At 37.3% G+C, this 18,863-nt stretch overlaps 1 protein-coding gene across 2 annotated transcripts in view; it reads left to right on the top strand.

Annotated features, from left to right (window-relative positions):
• LOC119798658 (ephrin type-B receptor 1-B) overlaps positions 1 to 18,863 on the top strand; it is a 238,211-nt gene that overhangs the window by 97,356 nt on the left and 121,992 nt on the right. The gene's annotated exons all lie outside the window — the stretch shown is intronic.

Genomic DNA, 18,863 nt, shown 5'->3' with positions numbered 1-18,863 from the left:
AAAATAAAATAAAAATAATAAATAATATGACCATTCCATTTTATTGTTTAATATATATATATATTGTTTAATATATATATATATATATATATATATATATATATATATATATATATATATATATATATATATATATATATATATATATATATATATATATATATATTTATATATATATATATTCACTTATATATATATATATATATATATATATATATATATATATATATATATATATTAGGGCTGCAACAACGAATCGATAAAATCGATAAAAATCGACTTTTAAAAGCGTTGGCAACGAATTTAATCATCGATTAGTTGTGTCGCGCGATTAATGCGTCATCCGCCGCCGCCGTCATCCCGGGGAAGAAAAAAAATATGGCGGAGCGAGTCAGCGCCGCAGTTGCAGTGTTGCCAACTCAGCGACTTTTCAGACCCCTCCAGCGACTATTTTTTTAAAAAGCGACTAGCGACAAATCTGGCGACTTTTTACGGTGTCACTGGCGGCTTTTGGAGACTCTTACGTGAAAGCATGTATCGTTCCTACTCTTGTCCTCCAGCGGCAGCTGCTGCCGTGGGGCGCCTCCCCCATCCCAACGCCTTTCTCCCTCTCCCACAGAATCCCTCTCAGCGCTGCAGTCCGAGCCGCAGGACTTTAGTGAGGAGTTTACCCTCAGCGTCCAGACTGCAAATGAAGCGCGCATGCCCCGGGATTGACGGCGCAAATTGATCACAATAATTAAAATAGCCTGCGCTTTGTAAAGTGAAAAAAGTCGTAACATGCAACTTTTGTAAAAACAAATGAACATGGCACGGAAGCACCACTGTTATGACGCAGCACCTGAAAAGAAAACACGTTGGAGCCTTCAATGGCAGTGAAGATAGCTGATCAGCAGGATGTGTAACCATGTTTGTTTCATTTTAAAGTGGGGAAACGTAACGTTAGTTTCTCAGGTAGCTCATCTGATGCTTTCCTTACCGTGTTAGTAGGTTACAGACAGTGATAAGGTTGGCTACTTATTTTACTTTTAATTTCATTTGAATTAGCTTAAGCAGCGTTTACATTTTCTTTATAAATAAATTAATTTGCAAATTATGAGGGCAAGGCTTTTAAAGTTTAAATCTTCTCGCAAAGATAAAGTAAAGAAGATCCTGTAATTTATGGAAGTAAAGCAGAATAAAATCCAGCAAGATCAGTAATATGTCAATTAATTATATGCCACATTCCCATGTAAATATCTGTCTTTGGAAGATGTGTTTTTTTAACACCCCTAGTTCTCTCATTTTTATTCCAAATACAATTTATAATTTGAATCACAGGGCTATTTTTATCTCTATGGTTCAGTATTTTCTCAAGTAGCAACTTTAACTGCTATACTTTACTGTCTTAAAAGGCAGAACTCTTCTAGTCTAAAAAAACCTCATTTGTTGAAATGGGGGGACCTATTGTTTGAACCCCTTAGGGGCTTTAAAAAACAAAAATGCCTGTCTCTTTTTGCGCTTTATGAAACAAAGTACCCTATATTTTGTGGATGTACAGCTACATTTCTCATGTAAGTTTGCGTAGTTTTAACACAAACATTTATTTTTCATATAGCACCAGTACAGTTAATGAGCAACCTGTACTTGTGTGCTTGTTTGTTCTGTCTAAAATGTTTATTTTGGAATAAAGAGGTTAATATAAAAAAAATATTTTGTGTCCGATTCATCGATTAATCGAAAAAATAATCGGCCGATTCATCGATTTTCAAAATAATCGTTAGTTGCAGCCCTAATATATATATATATATATATATTTATATATGATTTTAAATAAATAGGATGAAAAATTTAAGACAACCAACTAGGATAGTTACTGACGCAAAAAATGGCTAAATCTGTTATTTGTCATACTGCCTATGGCCTACTTATGGTGTATGCCTCATGTCTTGTTAATTTCTAACCTTTTATGCAAGTATGGATTTTTGCTGATCACTTTACATGATTTGTCTGATTTGCTGTTGTGCATCAATGACACTAGTGGTGGCTCATAGGATGCAAAGAAATACCAAAGGCACAGGTAAACTGAGGAAACTGCAGAGGGAAATGGTGCATGGAAAAAAAGAAAAGGCTGATATATTGTTGATAATGAGGGTCAGAAACGAAACATGGAAAAAATAAAAGAAACAAAGAATAAGGAAGCTGGTGCTCAGAATAGAGGTGAACTCTGAACTGATGTAGAATGAGCTGAAAGAGGATGAGAGGAGAGGAATGATAGTAAGCCAGAGATAACCTCCTTGCAGGGAGCAGGTAAGAAGAAGGTCTTCAGTATGTGTACCGTAATGCCTTAATATGCACATACTGTACATGCATGCATACAAAAAACATACTTTGATGATATCTGCTGTCATAAATGTGAATTAGTCTACCCAGACATTAAAACATTTTCACAGATTATTATTTATTTATTTATTTTTTCAACCTATTTTGACGTCTTTAGAGAGGAATCACATTTGGAGCACAATAAGGGCCATGCATGTTCATTCTGATAGAGAGACAGATATCAGATTGGGATGGATACACAAGACCTGTATCCTACTACCTCCCTGATGTGTGAGGCTGATGGAAGAGCAGAGACCGAGAGCTGAATTTGAGCTGAACTCATTCTTGGAAGCATTCGCCCAGCATGCCTGTTAGACTGTTATGACAACAAACCCCTGATATTTGTTTCCTCTGCATGGTTGCACTCATTTTAAATCCACTTATATTCATTCTATGTTTTTTATTGCAAAACATCAATATTGCCTGGGAGAGGTGTGCAGATAGTGAATGAGTAACACTTTCAAATTTGTCACATCATTTAAAAATCACTTTTTTTTGTGATTGATAGCTGTATAGGCAGATTTTCCCCCTGCAGCTTTATCAGAGACCGTTAATATATGTTGTGCTCCTCACAACTTGCTTATTTTATTCACTTAAATCCCCCCAAAAAACAACCACTGTTATGCACCTACACACTGAATACACTCAAGTATTTTGAAGAAAATCAGCTAAACTTTTGACCCAATATTTCCTAGGCCACCACATAGAACTTCTCAGAAACTCCACTTGTAACTTGAAGGGTTCCTCACTGAATACGTCATGTAATGTAGATTACCGTTTTACTGCAGTCTAATCTCCCCCTAGAGCTCACATAGAAGTAGAACAAATATGACACTGATCAGACATATTTTGTGGTTCCCTGATGAGGGATTTAATGTAAAGGGTTGAATGTGACCTTGTCTCAATTCAATTCAAGTCAATTCAATTCAATTCAATTCAAAGCATGTCTCAAGGCACTTTACGGAGATAATTCAACCAGATCATACAGTCAGATTGGTTCAAACTTTTCTATCTAAGGAAAACCAGCTGATTGCATCAACTCATTGACTCAAGGCAATCCCTCGCACCAAGCATGCTTGTAGAGACAGTGGAGAGGAAAAACTCCCTTTTAACAGGAAGAACCCTCCAGCAGAACCAGGCTCAGTGTGAGTAGCCATCTGCAAGGTGGACTGGGGTTCAAGGCAACAGAAGCAGAGATAAAGAAAGAAGTAGAGATACAAAAGGCAGCTGTCAATCAGCTCCACAGGTTGCCCCATATAGGAAACACGCAGCCAGGCAGATGAGCTCGGGCTAGCTCCCATGTCAGAGAGAGCACATACAGTTAGTCACAGTCAGAGAACAAGGACTACACTGAAAAACAGGCCAAGCTCCAACATCTATTAACAAAGGTGTTGATGGAAGCAGCACAGCTGATATTTCTCACCAGGATGGTGTCACAGCCAAATGGAGACAGACCAGAAGAAGCTACTATGAGAATAAGCAGTGAGCATAACGCTAGAGATTGAACTAACAAATACTGCAGAGTGGGCAACTAGAGATAGAATGAAGAAGAATGATGAAGCACTTCACTTTAGATCTTAATGTCCAAAATCATGACAGAAAGTGGGGAAATTTTGAATGGCTACTACTGTAACTACAGAGATAGTTCATGATAACCTGAGCTACTCTAACTATAAGCTTTATCAAAAAGGAAAGTTTTAAGCATTGCCTTAAAAGTACAAGGCAGGGTGTCTGCCTCTCAGAGTAAAACTGGTAGTTAGTCCCACAAGAGAGGAGCCTGATAATTAAAAGATCTCCCATTCTAATTTTTGGAATTCTAGGGACCACTAGTAAACCTGCAGAATGAGAGTAAAGTGCTAAGTTAGGATCATAAGGAACAATCGTATCTCTGATGTAAGATGGAGCTTGCCCATTTAAGGCTTTATATGTGAGAAGGAGTATTTTAAATTCTATTTTGGATTTAACAGGAAGCCAAGAAGAGAAGCCAGGATAGGAGAGATATGATCTCTCTTTTTAATTTTCATAAGAACTCTGGCTGCAGCATTTAGGCTTTTAACTACAGTTTGTGGACTTCGTGATAGTAAAGAATTACAATAGTCCAGCTTTGAAGTAAGAAATTTATGGTTTAGTTTCTCAGCATCACCCCTGGACAGGACATTTCTAATTTTTGCAATATTCTGCAAATGTGAAATGTGATTTAAAAGTCCTAAATTGCTTTTTACTGAGGAGAATACAAATGTCTCTCTCTCAATTTTATAAAAAACTATTCATAATCACCCAGACCCTTAATGAAGACTTTAGTCTGAATAATACATGGGAAATTTTTTGATATTGCGTGTTTTGTTTAATTTTTTGTAATACAAACTTTTATTAAAGCAAAGACTTAATTAAATCCTGAAATCAAACAGGATAATAATATTGGGATGGTCTTTGGGTGCTTTAGTATCTGGACGATTTGGTGTTTTTGGTGGAACCTTGGATCTTCTTCTCTACCAGAACATTTTAAGGGCGAGAATAAGACCATACATTCAAATGCACTTGTGTTATGCAACAGGACAATGATCTAAAGCACACTATGAGCTGAAAAAACAGTGTTGATCTTTTTATCCTCTAGTTTGGCTGAGAAAAAAAAATAAGATTGATTCTTCTCTAAAGTGTTGTGGACGCAAGCTTTTTGGGGGTTTAGAAGCAGCCGCTCAGTTTATTAACAGAGACAACTTGGTTTGGATGGCAAGTTTTCCTCTAACAAACTAAATCATCTGTTTAAAAAGTGCTTTTTTGATTTCACTTGGATGGTCTTTGGTGGTTATCTGTTACATATTCTTACATATATACATTTTGCTTCTCTACATGCACCTTTGTCTTTCTACATTCAGCTTAAATAATAAATAGAATCAGTCTATGAAGTGGTTTAACCCAAGTCATTAACAGCTTATTGGTTTTATGTTCATTTGTCATAAAAACTTCAGATTTTTGCTATTTTACTAGCTGATAGCTAAGATGGGCGACCCAGTTCCAGTCAGTATTCAATTTCTCTATTCTCCGTTATATACCATAATTAGTCTTTATGATTTTTTTTTTTCTAATCCGGTTTTCTTTTTCTAGTTTTCATTTTCAAAATGCAATACCTAAAGGAACATATTGCTGCCTCTATTATGGATTTCTTTCCTGCAGGATTCCTCTTTCTTTTTTGACATTGGAGAATTCACTTGGATGTGGGAATAATAAAGAGCTTTTTTTTTCAAGGAATAAATAAAAGAACAAAGTGATAGCTTTTGGAAAAATTCTCTTCTTAATTTAGTATTAATTTGGATGGGTATGAGCGAGTAGCTGGGGGGGGTGTCTGGCTCCTTGCTCATGAGTAGTTATGTTTGTGCCATGGTACCTGCTGTGGCTGTTTGAGAGGCCCTTGATACAGTAGATGGGTAAAACAGAAGAAAACATTTTTATCATTTTTTATTGTTCCAATTAAATTTCTTACGACATATCAACTAATCTGTCCTTATTCTGTTGTATTTTGAACAGCAATTAAACCTAATTTGATTGCCTTTCGGTTTCCACAACAAACATCTCTGTTTGCACGAAAACATCCAGCAATGTCTGAATTCTGCCTGCAGTGATAATTAAACAAAATGCCAGTTTACTTCCTTTAGCCTGTAATTTTAGAGAAAACTGTATGGAAGTCTGTATTCGAGGCTTTTGTTCACTAACTGTTCTTGAATAAAATTGACTGGTTTTAAAGATGGCTAAGTTTCAAGCAGATGTTTCAGAATCAGAATTTCTCTGAGTAAAAATAATATAAAATGATAACTTTGATGTGTATAACCATGTGTATTGCTCATTTTCTAAGCCTTTCTTTTTTATGGAAGGAATATAACTTTTGAACAAAATATTCTTCCAATGGAAAAAAACCCTCAAAAGTGCATCAAGATCAAGATTTGAAAAAATATTTTAACTATAAAATCACAAATGTAAAAACAAAAGAATTCATGTTTAATTTTTACTACAGAAATTCCCTAAATAAAGTTGGCTTCAATCAAACGTAATAATTAAATTGGGGCGTGATCAGGGAAATAGAGCTTTCATACTACTCATTTTTTTTTTATCCAGCCAGATGGGCAGAACTCTACTTGGGCTCCGACAAACTGTGTGACTGTAATTATAGAGTTGCTTGGATCTGGCAGGACCTGGAGTGTTTCAGACATCACCATTTCCTCCCCATCCATCACATTCAGCCAGGCGTAACTAGGTCTCAGATGCCCCGCAAAATAATCATTCCCATGCAACAGCCCTGACAGCAGCATTCATTCAGTAACGCAGCTGATCAGAAATGATAATAGCAATCATGCCAGTGCATATTTTAGAGGATGCAGTCTGGTTTTGTTAGTGTGTGTGTGTGTATTTCTTACATTGTGAGGAACATTCTCCATAAATCATAGCATATCATAGGGACATACTGCTCCTCATGGGAACCAGTTCGTGGTCCTCATGGGTACAAATGCTGTTTTAGGGTTGGTGCTATTTTTGGACTAAGGCGTGAATTGAGCTTAGTTTGGGGTTAGGGTTAGGTGTGAACCTGTAATGGTTAGGTTTAGGGTAAGGGTCAGAAATTGGTCTGAAATGAATGGAAGTCAAAGGAAATCCCGACAAGGATAGAGAAATGTGATGGTGTGCGTGTGTGTGTGTGTGTGGTCTTGTTTTACCTACAATGTGAGGGAAGTATTTTGTAAAATATCCTACATTCGAGGACTTACAGGTACATATGGGGACATTCAACTGGTTCCTAAATGGTAAAGTTCTGTTCTTTGAGTTGGGGTTAGGTTTAGGACTAAGGTGTGAATTCAGTTTAGGTTAGGATCAGGTACATCTTGGTAATAGTTGGGGTTAGGGTTAGGGTAAGGTTAAGGGTCTGGGTTAGGTCATATAAAATGAATGCAAGTCAATGAAATGTCCCCATATGTCATGAAAACAAAGCTGTGTGTGTGTGTGTGAGTGTAAATGTGAATTTACAAAAGACTTTCAGCATGTCTCCCAAAAGTTTCTGAGGAAAGTTGAGTGAAAGAAGCAGCAGTTAGTGGACTAAAGAGTTGTTTTACAAAAGGTATCTGCTAACTTCAAGAAAGAGACCCAAAGGTTGAAATGCAAATATTCTCATTAAGTCACAGAGTTTCAAACCAGCCTTTAGAGAATAGATAGTGATCTGCCTTTTGATTACTGTCAGCCATGAGCTTTGCAAAAAGAAAAAAAGAAAAGACAGAGAAGCAGGAGCAAAGAGAGTTCAATTCTTATCTCATTTCATGTCCACCTTTAATCCACTGTCCTTCTGAGACCTTGTCCTTTTGAATTTTAAATGTGCATGTGGCACTTTTTCACACTTATCTTTGTCTTTCCATAGAGGACTGCTAAAATGAAGATTTATTCATACCTTATAATATTATCTTGTTATATTATCTCATACCATATAATATTAAAAATAAAAAACGATGATCGACTTTCTTGTTTTATCTGACCTGCGGCTGCATTTCTTGGACACTCGAGTAAAGAGAAGGGCGGAGCTCACCCCCGACCACTACCAGGTGGTGAGTTGGCTCTAATGGTGGGGGAGGATGCTGGTCAGACCTGGTAGGCCCAAAGATATTGTGAGGGTTTGCTGGGAAGGTCTGGCAGAGTCCCCCGTGAGAAGGAGAGTTAAACACATTCCGAGGGCGGTTGGGGATATTGAGTCTGAGTGGACCGTGTTCCATGCCTCTATTGTTGAAGCCGCTAGTCATAGCCTTGGCTGCAAGTTTGTTGGTGCACGTTGCGATGGCAAACCCTCGAACACGCATGGTGGAAACCAGTGATGAGAGAAGCTGATAAGCTGAAGAAGGAGTCCTATTGGGCTTTTTTGACCTGTGGGACTCCAGAAACAGCTAATCTGTACTGGCATTCAAAGCTACAGGTGTCTTGAATGATCGCTGAGGCAAAAACTCGGGTGTAGAAAGAGTTCAGAGAGGCCATGGAGAAAGACTTTGACAGACTTCAAAGCGATTCTGGTCCACAATCCAGCATCTCAGGAGAGAAAGGCAGTGCAGGATCAGCAGGATCCTGGAGGATGCATGGGAGTTCGCCCAACCAGTCTACATGTGTTTTGTTGATCTGGAGAAGGCATTTGACGGTGTCTCATGGGGAGTCCTGTGGGGATAGGCCGTTTAATAAGGGCTGTTAGGTCTCGGACCGGTGTCAGAGCCTGGTAATCATTGTTGGCAGAAAGTCAGACTCATTCCCTATGAGGATTAGACTCCGCCAAGGTTGCGCTTTGTCTACGATTCTGTTAATAGCTTTTATGGAAAGAATTTCTACTGAGGGGATCTGTTTTGGTGGCCTTAGGATCACTTCTCTGTTTTTCTCAGATGATGTGGTTCTATTGGTTTCATCAGGGCGTGATCTACAGCTCTCACTGGAGTGGTTTGCAGCTGAGGGTGAAGCGACCGGGAGGAGGATCCAAATCCAAGAAATTAGAAAATTTGAAATTTACCATTGAACAAAATAATATAACCGGTTACATCACCTGAAATGGTCACACATTTACCTCCATCCCTTTGTTAGAAACATCGGAGCCTCTAGTTTCCAATGATGCTGGCCATTAGGGGGTATGGCTAGAAATGTATACCTGCTGTTGCATTACTCCCACAAAGTCAGATATGTCAAGTGGAATTTTAAATCTCATTTTATTTGTTTACATAGCTTTGAGACAAAAACTATTTGTGAAAAAAATATTTTGGAAATTTTTTTTTTAAATTTTAAAAAGGCATGTAGATGAAAAAACGTATGACTATGTTTTTACCGTTTCTATAACTGGATCAACATCAGCAGGTGTCAGCTGGGCCCAGTACCCGGGCCTGCCAGGCTCAAGGGGTTAAAGGCAGATGGTGAGTCACATTCAGGAGCATTACTGCATCTAACTGGTAAGAAGTGTAACAGCTTCATCAGGGGTTGTAGATCTGTACTCATAAATGTAGAATTTGTTCTCATATATGTGTGATTCATACTCATGAAGTTGTGATTTATACTTGTGTTGTTACAAAGCTGTAACTTTGCATCTTGCATGTATACCTTCTTAATTTTTCAAAAAAGTAAAAAAAAAAGAAACCACTGGACTTTGTCTTCTTAACTTTTATTTTCACACATAAAGACCTGATGACACATTTATCTATAGAGTTGACAACAAGGAACAAGTACAAATCTTAATTTTTTTCAGGTTATTGACTTATTTATAAATTTAGACATCTAAGCAAATATATTTTTATCGACAGTCATCTTACCCCAAACTACAATATGTAAATTACACACTGCGGTTGTAAAATAAAAACATGTAAAAACAATATTAAGGCAATAAAAACATTTCTGTAACAATCGTCAAACAATTAATCAGTGATAATTCCTCTTATTTTACAATATGACTCAAACACAACTGTAGGAGCTTCAAAAGTCTATATGAGTAAAAAACTGTTATATAAATTAAGTCCATCAGTACATTTACATACATAAATGTAGATGTAATATGATAAAAGCCAGTAACTAGTTGATAAAGCACTGAGTCCAGGTATACTTTAGTGAGCACACTGAAAAAAGACAGTTTTTCCTATTTATATTCTTTTGAAGGCTGAGGTCAAAGTTGTAAACTACATCAAGGAACATAGTCTGTGCAGTAGTTGGCCATTTTTTATGCTCAATATATCTCTTTTCATAGGGTCTGCTGTAAAAGCCCATCATTGCTCTGGCAGTGTTGCTTGCCAATTCAACAAACATTTTCTAGACACTCTTGTACTATTCAGAATGGCATTTCACAGACCTTTGCTAGCATAGGGGCTTTGAATGTGGAAATAGTCTGAGCTGCTCATCTGTGATCAGTTTGCTCGGGCATGTTACTGAATTAACTGGTGCTGACGGATTTGAAAAGAAGTCCTGGAGTGCGACTCCACTGAGCTTCAGACAGCAGACAAGAGGTTAAAGATCAGCCAAGTAGATGCATGGCTATTCAGGCTTCCCTGTCGAGTGAATTAGCTGGGACTGAATGATAAGCTGAAAGTTGTCAAGCCCTGTCTATATGTTTGTGTAGTTAAGCTACAAACAGACAATTATTGACTTCTTGTTTTGGCTTGCTTTACAACTAAGGATAGATTTACAATTTAAGTTGTATTCCTCCTTCAGTAGTACTCTCTGTGTACAATACATAGTGGATCCACATAAACAAAGCTGTTGGAGTTTTTTTTTTCATATTAATTTTTTTTATTTAGCCATTCCAAGATGTGGTTTCACTAGACTGATTCTAACCATTGTCTGGGAATATATACAAGTTAAGCTTGAGTTTAAATCAAATATATAACAGGACACAATCTGCTCTCTTCTCCGGGAGAGATGAGAATTTTATAGCTCTTTAATTTACATTACCTAATCTAGATCCTGATGCTGTTATGACACCACTTTTCAAAATCATTGTTATATTCAACTTCTCTTACAGACTGGTGCTGCTGGGATTGAAAAAAATTCTAATGGTACCACCATCGTTACTGTCATGCTTGATGGTGCTTGGCACGGAATCCAGTGTTCATTGGTTTGAATGTTTTATCTTGCTCCATACAGAGTTTTTTTGTTAATTAGGTCAAACAGCTCAGTTTGTGTCTTTCTATGTTCTGAATAGTCAGTTCTACCAGCTGTGACCGGGCACATGCAGATCTTCAGCTCATCAATAGATAATGAAATCTTTTGTAACTTGACCTCTGCAAACTATGCTGTTCATTTAAGTTAATTTAAATGATAAATTTCAAAGACAACATCATTTGAAATGCTGTACATTGGAAAAATACTATGAATAGTACATTGTAGTGGCAGAAAGATAACATACTGTAAATAAACAAAGGTGATGAAAATGAATAGCTGAAATAAGTGATTATATAAAGGAAAATTAAAAAAGAACAGGAAACTGAACTTGTTGTTACTTTAGATAGGCCACTCTAAAAATACCCATTTTAAATCTAGATTTAATGCAACTAAGGTTTTCAGAACTTTTACAGCCTTGGAGTTTATTTCGGATTAGTGAAGCATAACGAAAAGCTACTTCTCCATGTTTGGTTCTGGTTCTGGGTATGCAGTGTAGATTTGATCCAGATGACCTGAGAGTTCTACACACATGAGACTCTTTAATGTATTTTGGTGCTAAGCCATTCATTGATTTGTAGACTAACAGAAGTATTTTAAAGGCTATTTTATCCAGTGTAACGACTTCAGAACTGGGGTGTTGTGCTGCATTTTCTTTGGTTTGGTGAGGAGCAGAAGCATTCCAGATCAGCTGCAGGTGTCTCATCACCTTTTTAAATGCTACTTCCTCAGTGGATTTCAGTTGGGATATCTTTGTGAGGAAACTCTTCCTGTGCCAACTACCTGCATATGTCTGTCTTGTAGCTAGCTGCATGTGGTAGGAAAATCTTTGCTTTTGTTTCTCTCTGTTATCTGTTCAATGTCATAGCTATTAAAATATCATATCCACAGGAAATTAATCCTGAGTTCAAGCACCACACCCATAGACTGACACTCTGGGTCCCTGAGCAAAGACCCTTAACCTCACACTGCTCCCCAGGCGCCACACAATTGCAGCCCACTGCTCCCCAAAGGGATGAGTTAAATGCAGAAAGTTAATTTCGTTGCTCTGTACTTGTGACAGAGTAATGACAATAAAATGCTGGAAAAGGAAAAAAATAAAGGAAATGAAGGAACACCTTGATATTGAGACCTCCAACTTTGTTCAGCAGATAACTGAAAACCTGCTTCACTACTACTTTTTTTGGGCTCTACAGTTTCTGACAAGATTTTGATGGCTCGGGCACAGTTAATTGTTTATTAGAATAATCTTAGGAGTGTTGGTAACGTTACTTTAAAGTATATCCCGTCAGCCAGTTGTATGCTTGTATCTCAGCTGCTGCTCTGACATATAAGATCCCTCTACCCCACAACAGAGAGTGCATTTATGGAAAGTCACTTTTTGCATTATCAATATTTGAAAAGTAATGTTAGATTACTCCATTACAAAAAATATAACTGTTACTAAAGCTGTTACACTCTACACTGGACAGATAACATATTACTGTTAAAATTAGAAGATTTTTTTTCTGATTTTTTCAAAAGTATTTAAACCCATGCATGTCCCAATATTAGGGTTATGGGCCTGATTATTCGCCCTCACTCTGGCAGCTTAGGAAAACACTGTTGAGAATAAGGATGGTCGTCATACTTTATATTGTTCTCAGGAGATAGATAATCTTCTTGCTTTTCACAAAATTCAGTTTTGACGAGTGATACTATCATTTGAAGTGGGCTCATACCTTAAAGGTTGTTTCGAAAACAACTTTCTGTCAAGGTTTAGACTTAGACAACTTTTTTTTTTATAGTGAAGAGGTCTCCCTTTTCAGGGGGAAACAGGGGCATTTTTCCATAATTCTGTCCATTGTAATTTATCTCATTGCAAGAACTTCCTTAATGTATTAGCCTTGTAACTAAAACATGTAAGGGTGGGCTGGGTTTTTTATAAGCCTTGTCTTTGCTGGCTGAGTTGCTGAGCTGGCTGTTCCTGTGTGCAATCACATGCAGAGTTGAATTATCATTGTGATACTTATTAACCTACACCTTCACTTGCCTGTCATTATTTGGGCTCACAGGCACTTGTGTTATTGCCATACTCAAAAATACCAATTTCTGTAAAAGGTTTGTCAGATTCCTGTGTGGTAACGGGAGGCATCTTTTGCTGATTACCTGGGATCTACTTATCCTTCGTTCTGGTTCAATTAAAACAATTATGTTGATGTCCTTTAGAAATAAAAAAAATTATATTCCTTTGGAGTCACTGATATAGTTTTAGTAGCAATTTTTGTAATTTTGGCTAAGATATAACAACTAGAGGGTAAAAGTATATAAGTAAGAAATGAGCAGGGAAGAGAAGCTTCTTAGCAGGAAAATAGGTGGAAGTCAAATATGTTATTTTTAGTTATTGACGGTAACTGAAATAGATCATTATGAGGGGTGTCATTTCTCAGGCAGATTGAGAGAGTAAGTCAGTAAAGGTAAGAAGAAAAAATATCTGATTGAAAGGTAATTTTTTTTCTTACCTTATCTCTTCCATTACTCCACCCTCATTTCTCTATCACAGCTCGCTGTCACTGGTCATTAACACAACATTAAGTAATAGCTCTGTCACCTCCCTGCTACTTAATGCCTATAAAAGAAAGTTGCTATGGTGATACACATACACACACAGAATGCCCACATTAAGCAACAAAGGGGCTGAACAAAAGTGTCTTGTGTGCATTTGTTAGAATTAGAGTTATTAGAGCAAGGGCACTGATTACTTTCAGTTGGCTTACATAATTAGCATTTCCTGTCGGTATTGTCAGGTTTTTCATCAGCAAAACTTGCTTAATTTCACGTACAAACATGAAGTGCAGACATTTTCAAATGGGTTTTTAGGCTTGCCTTATTGGCAAAGTTCGCAAACTTTTGGTGCATTATTTTTCTTAGAAAACAATAGTTTGCTATTAATACAAAAATGTATTAAGTAAAATGTTTGACAAAATTTGGTTTGAGATGATCCATATAGACTTGACAAAGTAAGATGTTTAGAGAACAATAACTAATAGACAGCTGCATGGAAACCATTCTCTCTGTGTCCATCAATATCCTCTACAATGATTCTAAGAGGATGTTTAACTACTTTTAGCATCTGAATCAGAAATCAGGTATTTCAAGCGAATGGTTCCCTGCGATTTTTTCTCTGCATTACAGAAGTTTTGTTTTCGGTTTTTGTACCCATTCCAAACCAATTTTGTTATGTGTTTAGCTTTAACTGTGCTGTGCAGTCTCTTCCATCACTGTAAAAACCTCACCTTGACTCTTCCAAACATGCTTTCTAACTCTGTTGCCAAATTACCCACTCTTTTTTTTCTTCCATATTTCCATAAAACCTTTATCTATATGGTCTTGTTATTGTACAAAGTTCTAAACCTCAGTCATGTTTTAAGTTTCTTATTTTGGAAGAGGGCCTTTTCCTTGGTCGGATGTTCAGTTCTTTCAGATTAGGATAGACTTGGGTCTTTGTGGTTAAATCATGCCTAAACATTCTGGAAAACTCCCATTCTTCTGAGAGAGGCTGTTTAAGTCTGGTCCTGGAAATGTTTACACAACTGAACTATCAGAAACAAAATTGCATCTGAAATGGATAAAACAGGCCAGCATTGAGCTTTTATCATGATCCCAATTTCAAAGCATGTCAAAATGTGTGACTAATGATTGAAACTTAAGTAATTTGTCTTAAATATTATGGGGTTTTGTTGCAGATTATGTTACACTTGATCATGATGAAATAGGGTACTGTACACTAAGCATTGATAGTGTTTAGACTGTCTTATTTGAGCCTAAACGGAATTCCTGCACCAGGCGTGATTAGCCTGTTGGGGAGTTGAGGAGAATGAAATAGTGTGGTAAGAAAATGTGCAACAGGGATATCTTGAGTCTTACTGTAGATGATTTTCCTGCAAGTTCCACACAAAAGCAAGGGGATGCCTCAGAGGGAGTGTTTGGGAGTGGTTAGATGCCTGGAATCAGGGATCAAGAGTCATTGTGTTTAGCTCTATCTTAAAAGTAGGCTACAAATGTTGCATTCATTATTTCAAGTGACTCTAATGGTTCAAAATCCTCTTTTCAGATGAAAGTAAAGTTTGCATTTAATTTGAAAACAGAGGTTCCAGAATATGGAGGAAGAGTGGAAAGCCACAGAATCCATATTGCTTTTGGTCCAGTGTGTAGTTTTCTACTGTTGATCCGCTATAATTTATGGTGTTAAAGTTATTGTAGGTATCTATCATGAAATTTAAGAACAGTTGATGTTTCCTACTGCTAACAAGTTTTAAGGAGATGCAGATTTCCTTTTCCAGCAATATTTGGGACCTGCCCAAATGTCCAAAATTACCGAAGCAGGTTTAGCGACCATGGTGTTACACTGTGTTTGTTTTACCAGCAATCAGGCCTTAACCTCATAGACCAGGATGGGATAATAGTCCTCGAGAGCGGGTGTCCTGACGCCTACAGTACTAAAAAAAAAAACACCTGAATAAAAAAAATGTGATGATTTTTATGACTCTAGAGAACCTGCATACTGAGGATTTAATTCAGTCATTTGATTCAGGTGTTTTTTAGTTTTTTTAGTTTTTATTGGCTTGTTTTTAATTTTAGGCTGACAGGAAAGGGGGAAAGAGAGAGAGGGAGAGGCATACGAGAAAGGACCACAGGTCAGATTCAAACCCGGGTGGCCTGCGTCGAGGACTAAAGCATCCGTACATGGGTCGTGCATGCTAACCACTGCGCCACCTGCATGCCCGATTCAGGTGGTTTTGCCCAAAGGCACGTCGTAAAGTTACAGAACACCAGCTTTTTAGAACTGTAGGTGCCCATTCCTACCTTAGAGAATTATATAGGGTATAGTCATGAAGAAGAGGCATAGCAGAAAAATCAATGCAGATGACCTCAAGGTCCCTTAGTTTTAATAGTATGCATATTGAATTTTTGTTGTCCGTAATGAGAAAGCTTGCAAGAAATTAAGACAAAATTATTTAATCTATGTTTAATTAATCTATAAGTTAGTTTCACTTTTTACAATAAGAAGCAAAAGACAGCCTGGCCAGCCAAACTGATATACCACATACACAGTGAGGTGAGTCTCCATGTTGAGTTGTGCATTACCTTATCCGTTTTCTTAGCTTTCCTTTCATTATTGATTTATTTTCCTCATTCTAGTTAATACATGTTGATACAGGCGGCACAAATACCGGTAGTTTTCTGTTGTATTTAATGCCAGGACTAATATACACATGTTTAGCTTTGAGCTGGTACAGAAAAAAATACTTAGAAGAAAAGGATGCTAGGAACAGGGAATTCCATTATCTTTGAGATGACAGGTGATGATGACTCCTTTTTCAGGGGTCAAAAAAATGTCAGATTGGTACATTTTGAACAATGTAAATGACTGGAGGAAAGAGCAATAACAAAGAAATATGTGACAAGGACATGCTCCTTGCAAGACTATCCCTACGTTCTAAATGCATACAACAAGGGCCCTTCAGTTGGGAGAAAATTACAGAGATGCTGAAGAACACAGAAAATGTCAATAACCTCAGTAATCAAATGTTTTGGACCTACAGAAATGTGGCAGGTACCCTCAAGCCCTCAGCAGCAAAACAAAAGCCAGACAATCAATATTTTGCCGCTAAACAATCAAATTACAAACACGACTGTCTCCAAGCACAGGGGTGTAAACAGTGTTGAAATGCAAACCCCTGAAAGGCTGAGGCTAAATGTATCAGAATCTGTTATCTCCTAAATAACCAGCGACCTTGTTACTTGTGTTTGACACAATGGTGACACTGAATATCTACTGAGTAGGAAAGAAAAAATGTATTTCATTATTATGTGAGCAGAGGAATTTCCCGACAGATTGTGGATGGGCATTATTCTAGATGCCTTGGGCCCCTTTGTGGTGTGAAATATTGTGGTCATTTGGCTAGACGAGAGGCAGTGAGGACCCCCTCCTAGACCAGAGCAGACGGGTGCAGAGGAGCCTGGGGCTGGCTGTATTAATGAACAGGCAGTGCTGAAAGGGACAGGTTCCTGTAATGCTGATGAATGGTCATTACAGAGCAGAGATGGGAGAAGAGAGTGGAAGGGAAAGAGGGAAGAGGGGGAGGAGAGCGGAGTGAAGTGGGCGCTGAGGGAGTTGTGTTGAGAAAAAAAAAGGCTTTAATTTGCACCTCAGATTTCTGTAAACTCATTTATCATGTCAGCAGTTGCTCTGTTCATCATGTATCTTCCCACTCCACCGTGTACATGCCGTCTCTTGGTTTGAACCTTCCTGTTTTCTCTGAATATCTTCCGTTCACCAAATAGTTTTATCATCTGTGCTGAAATAAGATGGCTGACATCCATACCGTTTCAGTCATCTCACAATATTTTATAGAATTATTGAGCAGGACCTCGGAATCTTTGCCATCGGTTGACTCGTTTTTGGGGCTCTGTGAAGAGGCGATATTTCTCCTCTGCTCTATTAAGCCTGATTGAACAGGTGGGGCTGTAAAGGTCAGAGGAAGGATGAAGCATCAGGAGATGTATGCACTCAAGAGACATTAACTTACTAAAGGTCCACTCCGTCTGCTCTAGATCTCATTAACTTCTCTAGTACAGGTATTTGAATCTTTGGCAGGTAGGTATTTGAAGAAACAGTTTTCTTAACCAAGCTGCTATGTGTAATTAGAGAATAAAGAATGGACTGGCTAAGTTGAATAAAGAAAGGTGTTAGAAAAAAAATGTAAAATGGATACTTCCTCTTTTTTATTAAAGATTTTGTGAAGTTATTCTTCTGTGGAGAGTTAAAAGCATTGTGAAGAAATCCCCAGATTGGTAGAGGACAAATACTCAGTTGAAAAACCTTTTTTTTTTTTTTTTTTTTTTTTTTTTTTAGCTATGTAATGTTCGCACACATAGTACTTTTATCAAATCACTACAAATATGTTCAGTGTCTGTTTTTCTTAACTTGTTTATTCCCACAGGCAACCGTTTTTATTTTATTTTTTTTTAATCTCCGGTAACTATAACAGTTTTTTTGGCCTTTTGGAAGCTTACTTAGTATTAGAATAAGATAAATGGTTATCTTCTCTAAATAGTATCAGTTTCATTACTCAACTGCTGTGGATGTTCACATGACCTGGCTTCTTCCAATCTGAATGTCTGGAAGGAGATGTCTGAATTAAACTGGTATAACAGAAAGTAAGATTTATATCTTAATCAACAAATCTGTTACATAAGCTTTAACTAACAATGTAAGTTAAGTAGCCTTAGTACGTTTATTGGTGGTAAGGACTATAGAAAGGAGAATGGATATAATTAAATACGTTTAACTTCTTCATTCCCGTTTCTAGACATAAGCACTACATATATTCATTGGTGTATTCATTCAAATTTCCCTTCCGATTGCATTCGTGTATTTGAAATGAAGTCTTAAAGACATTTATAAACATGCTTAGTAGTGACACATATTACCATTATCATATTCAAAATAGGGGGAATCCATCAATGATTACTAATCTTCATTTTCTAGATGCCAAATGTGAATCAAAGTGATTTTTTTGTGATTTCTGCTCCCATTTTTTGTGATTCCGGCCAAATGTTAATGGCATATTTTCATCGGGATTTGGTGGACTGAATTAACTCCCTAAAGGCCTTCTGCTGCTCATCCGACACACTTTCTGGGTCACACCTGCAAGAAATGGCCTAGAGCATATCTCATCTCTGCATGTGCACAAGTGCCTTTCTATCAGATGGGCTCTTGGCAGCCATGTAGATTGTCTCTGTCTAATTGTAATTCACCAGTGCATAATCTAAAATTTGTTACACACTGTAGTTTTAATGTATCAACTAAGTGCCCA

This window comes from Cyprinodon tularosa, unplaced genomic scaffold (assembly GCF_016077235.1).
Source record: "Cyprinodon tularosa strain WSP-4 unplaced genomic scaffold, ASM1607723v1 ctg632, whole genome shotgun sequence".
NCBI lineage: Eukaryota > Metazoa > Chordata > Actinopteri > Cyprinodontiformes > Cyprinodontidae > Cyprinodon > Cyprinodon tularosa.
The sequence above is the reverse complement of the archived record's forward strand: the minus strand, read 5'-3'. Positions and strand labels throughout refer to the sequence as shown.